The sequence below is a fragment of the Rutilus rutilus genome (assembly GCF_951802725.1).
Source record: "Rutilus rutilus genome assembly, chromosome: 20".
NCBI classification, from domain to species: domain Eukaryota; kingdom Metazoa; phylum Chordata; class Actinopteri; order Cypriniformes; family Leuciscidae; genus Rutilus; species Rutilus rutilus.
This window is the reverse complement of record NC_140225.1, coordinates 27,083,780-27,093,986: the sequence shown is the minus strand read 5'-3', so window position 1 is coordinate 27,093,986 and position 10,207 is coordinate 27,083,780. Positions and strand designations below refer to the sequence as shown.

At 36.1% G+C, this 10,207-nt stretch overlaps 1 long non-coding RNA gene across 4 annotated transcripts; it reads left to right on the top strand.

The window, feature by feature from the left end:
* The first annotated feature begins 2,630 nt into the window (after positions 1-2,630).
* Positions 2,631-4,269, top strand: LOC311280014. Of its 4 annotated transcripts, XR_014625609.1 has the most exons (5): positions 2,631-2,914; positions 2,999-3,043; positions 3,124-3,436; positions 3,524-3,687; positions 3,806-4,269. It is a non-coding gene; the product is annotated as an uncharacterized lncRNA (long non-coding RNA). The 4 variants fall into 4 exon arrangements; XR_014625610.1 differs by having other exon boundaries at positions 2,999-3,436; XR_014625611.1 differs by having other exon boundaries at positions 2,631-3,181; positions 3,378-3,436.
* The last annotated feature ends 5,938 nt before the right edge of the window (positions 4,270-10,207 follow it).

Genomic DNA, 10,207 nt, shown 5'->3' with positions numbered 1-10,207 from the left:
AAACACTTTATTACAAAGCAAATAAAGGTGGCTCTTAACGTGAGGATGACAGGATTTCTATGAGGATGAAATTGCCGTGCAAAGCAAATCATTTAAATGGTAGCCTATTCAATGCAAAACAAAAATGAAAAATATAAGTAGACAATAAAATAAACAAATTATTGTGGATAAACAGAATTTGATTTGTTAAACATGAAAAGGACTTATCCGTCTGGCATGGCCGCTCGTTCTAACGTTAACCTAGATAAATGTTCGCTATTATAAGCGCATATCCAAGTGTTTGTACGGAGTGTGGAGCGCGCACTGCATGACATGGAGGCGCCGGTGCCATCACTCGCATTTTCCTATCAACAGTGGAAACAACTTAAAATACTCCATTTCTGGTCATACAGAAAAGAATAGTACATCAGTCGCAACTACTTTTATTTGTGTAAACTCACAACAACAAGACAACGTTGTGCTTTTGTAAAATAAAACGAACAGGGCACGCTTTCATGATCTCTGTGAATTGGAGCGCGTCTCAAACATTAACTGAAAAAGCCTCACAGACATGAGAAATATAGCTATCTATATAAAGCGTACCATCTGATTATGTAATCCTGTCCGAAATGCGCATCTATAGGCTACATTACAGCGGAGATGTACTTCTAAACGTCTATTTGACATCTGACAGGAAACGTCCTGTTAAAGTGCTGCGGTCTACTCTATACAGCCGCGCCGACGCGATCATCACCATAAATAAAAGGGGACTGCTCGTTTGGATCTTATCGTGGCGTTTTAGTGCCCTGCTTCATATTTCTGGCTTGTGTGGGAGGACTATTTAGCTCCTTCCGCTTGTAGGGGAGCTAAGCTGCCCTCTGTTTCTTTTTCTTTGATTTAAACTTTTTTTTTATTTAATTTTTTTTTATTATTATTATTTCTAATTCTGTGGAATAGTTTGTTTGGTTGAATTGATTTGCTTTTTTCTTTTCTTTCATCTTTATTATTGTAAAATCAATTAACTGCTCATAGCTTGGGATGCATGTGATCAACCATCTATTAGTGTAACTATTTGTGTGTGATCATACTGAATTCAAGTTGTTTTGTTGTAATCTCAGGTGACCAACTATTTGATTCTTTTTTTTTTTTTCTCCTTATGTCTGTTTGTTATTGATATTCATTGCTGTGAGGACTTGCTTCATTAGTGTTCCACATTATTAATATTATTATTATTATTATTTCTATGTTCATTTCTATAGTATCTTATTCTTTTTGTTTATTGCAGGAGCTGGGGTCCCACGGTTGGATTGCTCTTCCTCCTTGTGGTGGTGGTTCTCGTGTGCGGTGTACACTTTGAGTGCTTGATAGTGTGATTAGACTGCACGGGTGTGCGTGTGCGTGGAGAAAACATTTTTCAATTACGCCCTTCCAGACTCTGTCTATGAAGCAAAGCGAAGTAGAAGAGTTTGGTATTACCAGGCTAAACGAACATGTGTGCTTTGCTCAATGTTTGAGTATTTTCCTTGGGGTTAACTCCTAGGGTGGCGTAGTCTGACTTTCTTATTAGTAAACAACTTGGGCTTGTGTCTCAAATTACACCGCCCCGCCACATCTATATTAATTGTTATTAATAATAGAAGAAAATCCAAGGCACTCTTCTTTTAGAAATTAATAAAAAGCCTTTATTTAACTGGCTATTTCATGTTAGAAAATTTTAAAAGACATGAAAAAAAAAAAAAAAAAAAAAACAACCCACGCGTAGCGGCACAAACAGCCTTCTTCAGGGTCTGAAGAAGGCTGTTTGTGCCGCTATGCGTGGGTTTTTTTTTTTTTTTTCATGTCTTTTAAAATTTTCTAACATGAAATAGCCAGTGGTGCATAAGTTTGTTACTTTAGTGTTGATAGTGGTAGTTTGCTTAATTTTTTCCTGTCGGCGTATTCTAATATATAAAAAAAAATAGTTAGCTTGTCAGACTAGAAAACAATAGTTGTAAACAAATGTTAATGGACTATTCCACCGAATAGGTGCCATTTATGTCCCCAGGACATTATGGCCCGGTTTCACACACAGGGTTTAGCCTAAACCAGAATTAGTCCATAGTTCAATTAGGACATTTAAATAATTTTCATAAACATGCTTAGAAAAAAAAGAGACAAAACAAAGGCACTGATATATTTTAAGATCAGTCAGTGCAAGTTTATTTCAGTTGGAACAGCTCAGACTTACATTTTAGTCTAGGCTTTAAAATTGTTTGTGAAACCGGGGGGTATAGGTACTAATATGTAAAAAAAATAACTATAAATACATTTTAAGGAAAGTGTTGTGCACATTTATCTAACTGAAAATTTTATCTAATTAAAAAATTATTAAAAACTATAATAATTTTGGATAAATAACGTTTTCATTCAGTCCAGAACACACTCCCTTCATATATGAAATGGTGTTTGAGTGTGAGGTGCGCTGTAAGAAAACAAGAAAAGCTCCACAGAAAAGCTGAAAAAGCATTGCTTGTTAAATTTAGTATTTGTAATATCAATTTTAATGTAATATTTATCATTTTTCTGTTATTTATATATCTTATAACCCATTATGCACCCCTAAACATAACCCTAACAAAAACCTCTGCAGACCACTAGATTTAAATAGAAACATGATTTGACCTTTTTTAGCAGTGAGATCAGCTCACTAGTCAATGTTCAACACTCTTCATTATATCAGTGCAGGCATTAATACCTCACATGTGTAGTCAAACCTATAGACTAACATAATGGATGGATGTTAAAATGTAAAATGATTATGTACAGAGGAGGAAACTTTTTTTTTTTTATTAAAATGGATGAATTTGTTGTCTATTCAGCACATCACAATTCAGCGGAGAGGACAAGAGCCTCAACCACAGCACTGTCTTGCAGCGGTGGAGTCTTCATTCTAATGGTAGGATCAATGGCTATTGGTTCTGCAGGTGCCATGTCAGAATTAAACCCATGTGTAGTTATTAATACATAATTCATGTTGCAGTATGCTCTCTATGTCATCTTGGGGGGAACATATGACTTTTCACAGGTGGGTTTTCCAAGCTCATTAAAAAACATTCTGTAAGTTTAAGAATTGTTTTGATAAAATTGTGTTTTTTCCAACTATAGTCAGACATACCATAAGAAGATGGTGGTCTGTCCTTTTGCTGGAGAAATTCCCACCAAGGTCTTTCTTTCTTTCTTTCTTTCTTTCTTTCTTTCTTTCTTTCTTTCTTTTTTATTGTTATTAGTCATTTTCTAAAAAATAATGACAAGGATTACAAAATGCCTTTACAGTTAGTGTGACTTTTAGTTTTCATATCTTCATGCAATAAAACTTGATATACTGTATTAATGTGTTTTTATGTCATAAATTTATCAAGATCGGTCATGGAAATCCAACAAAGAAAGAGAAGGCGGATTGACAAGCCACACAAAACTGGTATGATTTATTTTGTTTGAGGTGCTCTATTATTTATAGTAAATGTTGACTGTCATTTACTGATGTTCTTCATTTGTCCCTTCATAGTGGCAACCGTTGACCAACCCCTGAACATACAGGAGGCATGTATTTGTTGTTACTTCAAGATGGTGATGTTGCAATTGGCTCCCTTGCCCTCACCTGCAGGTGCTTCAACAGCATTGTGAGCATGGATAGTTTCCTCCGAGAGGCTCACTTTCGGTGGTTGGACAGTAAGTTTTATTAGTGTCACTGTTTAGTTAATCACAGCTCTCTCTCTGTTTTTTCTCAGTTATGTATGGTTGAATATTAAGACAATGATGATGACAACTTTTTTCTTTTTTTTTTCAGGTGTCGTGAACTGGAAAATTTCAGAAACCTGTACAGGGTTCCATACAGCCTATCCAGATGTCTCCATTGTGAGACTACATACAAAGACTGTGGTGAAGGCTACAGAGGAAGAGGGCAAAGAGGTGTGATGCAGGGGTTCTTTGGCTCTGATGACTTCCAAGGATACTTCGGAGACGACTGTTTCTATGAGGCTGGAGGAAGCATCTAATGTTTCATGCAATGTGTTCCTCATGTTTGAACTTGCCACATTTATTGCTTGCTTATTTTATTTTATTGGATTCTCTCTTTTTTACTATTACATTAAGTAGAGAATACTGCATTTATCAATATAGTTTTTCATCATATTGGTTACAGTATCTATACGGTCAATAAAGTGATGCTAATGTTTTAAGTTTTCAGAGTCATTATTCTAAGTTAACACATTTTACCTTAATTTAAAGGTCAATACGTTTTACATTATATATCATTTAATGTAAGCTACAAATATCACTTAAATATCAGTCATTACATATAAATATCATATTTTGAAAAATACAGGTGAGAAAGACCAATACAATTATTGCTTTACAGTAGGATTTGGTAACTTTATTGGAAATTGCTATTAATTTTCCTTGTTATTCACCGTTACAACTTGATTTGTGTTGTTAACACACACACAAAATGAAAATAAAACTAATGTAATTATAAATAGTTGAGTAATAAAGTAATTTTTTATACTTTTAGCTTTTATGGTTTACATTTAGAGAAAAATTGCATGCAGGTAGGAGAGATGATAAAATATAATACACACTCACAGGCTATTATATACAAGATCTGTATCTTATAACATAAGAATGGGAAATTTGGTTTATGAAAGAATTCCATATTAAAGATCTCTCAGTAGTTTAATGTAACACTTTTTAAAAAATTTATTTTTAAGAAAATAGGTACTGTAGCCTGTATTTTATACACATATTTTATTTTGACATACATGTTGTCGCGATATCGACATAATAGTAAAAATCAAGAAAAAAAAAAAACATGGAAAAAACGAGAAATAATAATAACGCATTTCCGCTTCTGAAAGGGCTTCCGTACGAGAAATAATAATAACGCATTTCCGCTTCTGAAAGGGCTTCCGTACGAGAAATAATAATAACGCATTTCCGCTTCTGATAGGGCTTCCGTACGATTTTGATTGGATATTTGGAAAATGCCTAGACCGGTTTGAAAACGCCCAATAATTGGGAAACGCCTTCTTGTTGTTCCGCAGAGACCTATACTTGGGTGTGCAACGGGGTTTGAGATACGTTTTCTCTTGTTTGGTGGGTGTGTCAGAACTGCAGTCCAATCAGCAGCAACATGTATATAAAGCACGTGGTATTAAAGTGAACTCGCACAATGGGTTCAAGGAAAGTAATTTACAAATGTGTTCGATGCAGCTCGGTATAGAAGACATGTTTGTCGAAAGTTTTATTGTAAAAAATATAGGATATCAACATAATGATGTAGTTGTTTATATTTTTAGCTTCATTGCAAGTGTATTGGTATAGAAATGAACAATGGTAATTAAATGCTTTTCCTAAAAATGAGAAAGAAAATACAGGGTATTAAAACAGTATGAACTACAAATAAAGTCAGTATGTGAGGCTAAATAGATGTGTTTTAGTCTGAATTAGGTAAGATGTGTGCTTCCATTTCAGTTTCAGCAATCCCTTCACTCGATTGGGATGTTCTCTTTTGTTCTGGGCGGCAAGTGCAGTAACTGTAACATCGGGCATATTTTGTAGTATTAAACACATATTTATACCGACTTCACAAGGCTCAGAAAATTCTAAACAAAGAACACAAAGAATGGCCTTCTCAGCTGCCATAGTTGCAACTCTTGCGTCATCAGAACAGTGTGTTCAACGCATCACCGTTTCTGTTTAAAAAACGTTGTGCAACGTTTTGTCGGGGCTGAACACAGCCCTGGTGTGCACTGCACCGGGTCCGTGTACTTTTTGATCATTTCATTTCCTGTTTGGAATGGAATAACGAGAAATGAAAACCAGCTCGTTTATTCGTTTTTTAGTTTAGTTTAAAATCGAAAAATGAGATTTTTGGCTCGATTTTTCATTTTTCGTTTGTGGTTTACTACAAATCGTTCTATGGGTTCGATATTTCATTTGCACACGTGGGCGGCGCTGAAACGCCCCTTTCATCTGATTGGTCAAAATGCTCCGCCTTCAGTAAACTATAAGCTTTTCTTTCTGTCAGGCAGAATAAGAGTAAGTACGAGTGCGGCACTGACAAATGCACTTTAATAAAATAATGTCTGAAACCACCACTCACTGTTAACTACGCTCAATATTTGAAGCAGAAATATGTTGCTGGTCACGTAATTCGTGCTTCTGCGACTTGCAAGCGACCCCAATAATGTGAGCCACAGTAGGCCTATAGCCTATGACAGATTATTTAAGCATGATGTATTTCCCATTGATAAATACAGTGCAAATAGTTCCATCTCTTTGGATAAAAGGGTGTGGAAATAAAAATCAATAATAGGCTGAACTGTACCATGATAATATGTCTGTAACATTAGATGTCCGTATATGACCTACCCATAAAAGGGTGCGTTCTCCGAAACTACCTTAACGCTACGTCGTTCTTAAGTTGTACCTTAAGAAGTACCTTATCGTTAATACGTGGTTTCCGAAACCTTCTTAGTTAAGTATACCTTCTGTAAGTCATACGTTCGTAAGGTTGGTCTGGAGCGCTCGTAGCTATACCTTATCGCTGCTGACGGTTCATACCGCTAGTGGCCACCACTACGCAAAAAGCTTTTTTACATCGCAGTTTAATTACACTTAGGCCCGGTTTCACAGACAGGGCTTAGACTAAGCCAGGATTAGACCATAGATCAATTAGGACATTTAAGTAATTTTTATAAACATGCTTAGAAAAAAACATTACCGATGTGCATCTTAAAACTAAAAAGGCACTGATATATTTTTAAGATCAGTCAGTGCAAGTTTATTTCAGTGGAAACAGCTCAGACTTACATTTTAGTCTAGGACTAGTCTTAAGCCCTGTCTGTGAAACCAGGGGATAGAAAATTTTATATGAACATTTAATATAAAATCTGATTTAGTATTAAAATTACATTTTTACTTTACTTTAAAATTTTACACATAAAATAGGCTACTTAAGTTGTTATAGCACACCCAGTGTATAGTGTTTTCATTAATAAAGTTTCCATACACTAATGGTTGTTAGCTTTTTTAATTACTATCCTAAGGCACATCAGCTGGCGAATCATTTGACAGAAAAGGCTTAGGAGTCTATATAAAGAAAGATGAGTTTACACAAACTTTATAGCTATGGCAGCAAGACAGCGAGTACTTGTTTTAAATCAAAGACGGCGCCGTCCGCGGAGCCAGTTAGTGTATGTCAACTACATGGCTGGTGGATAATCAGCATACGTTGTGGAGAACATTAACACACTTATGGCCGTGAGGGTTTGGGATTGCACACTTGCTAAATTATAAACACATACTCATATTCATTTCTGCATGTACATATTTCAATGAGCCCCGATAAATGCAGTTTGTACTATTTCTAAAACGCTTAAAGAACATTGTTTTCTCAATACTTTACCTATACCGCTGTGAAGGAAAGAGCGCACAATCGATCATCGAGGCATCGATTTCAACCTATTCAGCACCTCCATCATGGACAGCACCTGCTAAGGTCGAACTTAAGAAGGTTAACCTTAAGCAACATCCTAAGGTATAGTTCGGAGAACACACATAGGAAATGTATACCTGTAGTTAAGGTGTACCTTTTGAGTCTTCGTAGCGCGCTAAGAGACAACGTTATCGGAGAACGCACCCCTGGTCAGGTCTGTTCAACAAAATAATAGTCCTCTACTATGGCTACAGATTCTTAAACTGTACAGGGCAGGTCCTATTGGGCTTTCTTCTGTGCAACTTTACACGTTTCACAGAAATATTTACATCAGAAATATTAATTATTAGTCTGCCACCAGCCTGTTTTATTTAGCTGTGCGGAGTTAAATCTGTGTGGTGAAGCTGCGCTTGACAGCGCCGAGCGGGAGAGGCTCACTGACCAATGTTCAGTCAGCAGTCAGAACTTTTCTTTTAGACGCTCTGTTTTGCCACGGGATGGTGGTTGCAAATACTGTAATGCCAATCGGCTGAGGGTGGGTACCGATGATGGTGAAATACATTTTTACTGAAACTGTAATCATATGATAGCCGCGACCCGCGAGAATGAGACAGGTGATTGACAGGACGATAGCGGAGGCAATTAAAGGCGCAAGATAACTTATGTTAACAAAAACATAAATAAAAAAAGTGTTTAACCATTTCATGCATGAATTATGATAACCTCAGTCAGGATTTTTTTTCCTATGTGTTTTTATTGCTCTTAGGGCATGGAAAACAAGATTTTATTTTTTATTTTTCATTTTACAAATTTTTCAAAGAGATTTTCAGATGTCCACTTGAATGGAGAGCATGCGTTTATGGTTTAAACTGAAGAGATATTGTATTAAATATAATACAATAATCAAACATAAAGTATGTGTATTTAACAAACTAATCAATTAAATTATATCAAATCATCTGAAAACTATAAAATGTATACAAAAATATATAAGTGCAAAATATTGCAAAGGCAATTGAACTCAATACGTTTTCTATGCAGTATCCTGACATTTCATCTCTTTTTGAACGTGCTGTCAATTTCCACCAAGAAGAGTTCCAAAATGCTTTGAAAATCTTAATTGATCCTGTTCGAGTTCATGCTTAATAGTTTGCCTTACTGTCCTCTGAATTAACACAAAGTAGTTATTAGTAAAAATGGGGGAAACTGGATCAAGTTCCTGTGGAATCAATAAATGTTCTTGATGGCATGCATTGTTTCTCGTTTTTATTGTTTGATTATACAGCCAGAACTGGACTTCTGTTTGGGTTCCACCAGTAAGTGACATACCTTTACACACATATACACACACACACACACACACACACACACACACACACACACACACACACACATATATAGCCTATATAAAAAAAAATTCATGGTATAATTGTAATCTGCTTATTGTGAGCCTAAATGAGTAAATTGGTATTCAATCATTATCAGGCTGACTTGCTTTTTTATATATTGAAAGTAGTGTTTCATGTTGTCACTTCACATTTAATGGCCGCTTAGAATGAAATTGCTATGCAAATTCACAGTGCCTCCTTTGAGCTGCATTAGACAGTGTGTAATGTACATCTAAATGCAGGGTCAGATGCTGCTTCTGTGCCACCTATACTGCAAAGCTGTGTTTTTGTTCATATACAGAGTTCATCAGACAGCCTAAAGCCTCTTACGTTGTTGATTTATATTTTAAACAACAATTCGACATTTGCTCGCAATGTTTTTCTCACAAAAAAAACTCATCATTCTGCAGGTCAATTGTCTATTACAGTATACAAGACGCTTTAAGAAAAGTTTATTTCCATCACACTGTAAAGTGTTTTTAAATATTACATACATCATCTGTCTCATCCTCGCGGGTCGCGGATATGATTACAGTTTCAGTAAAAATGTATTTCACCATCATCGGTACCCACCCTCAGCCGATTGGCATTACAGTATTTGCAATCACAATCCCGTGGCAAAACGGAGCGTCTAAAAGAAAAGTTCTGACTGCTGACTGAACATTGGTCAGTGAGCCTCTCCCACTCGGCGCTGTCAAGCGCAGCTTCACCACACAGATTTAACTCCGCACAGCTAAATAAAACAGGCTGGTGGCAGACTAATAATTAATATTTCTGATGTAATGATTTCTGTGAAACGTGTAAAGTTGCACAGAAGAAAGCCCAATAGGACCTGCCCTGTACAGTTTAAGAATATGTAGCCATAGTAGAGGACTATTATTTTGTTGAACAGACCTGACCAGAGCGACAACTGATGACGTCACATGATCAGACTTGCTTGACCAATCGGCGGAAGCGGGCGTGTCAGGCCGCCCAGATGTGGAAAACGAATTTTGAAGTCATTTATTCGTTTTTTTGCCTGTGAACCAAAAAACGAATAATCAAGCCGAAATCTCGTTTTTTCATTTTTTTGAAAAAACGAAAAAACGAATAAAGGGGCCGTTTTCTCATTTCTGATTATTAAATTTCAAATTGAACAAAGAACTGCAAAGCGTTACACGGACCGACCCTCTATAATGTACATGGTAATGCGTTAGTTCTGGTGTGCAGTGCAATGCAATGCAAGAAGTGCATTACCTATGTTATTATTCTATGCAGAACGTTAGATCGTTTGTGCAATACAAGCAACAACACACATGTTGTCTCTTTAATGAACATGGGATTGAGTTAGGTCCGTGTACTTTTTGATCATTCCATTTCCTGTTTG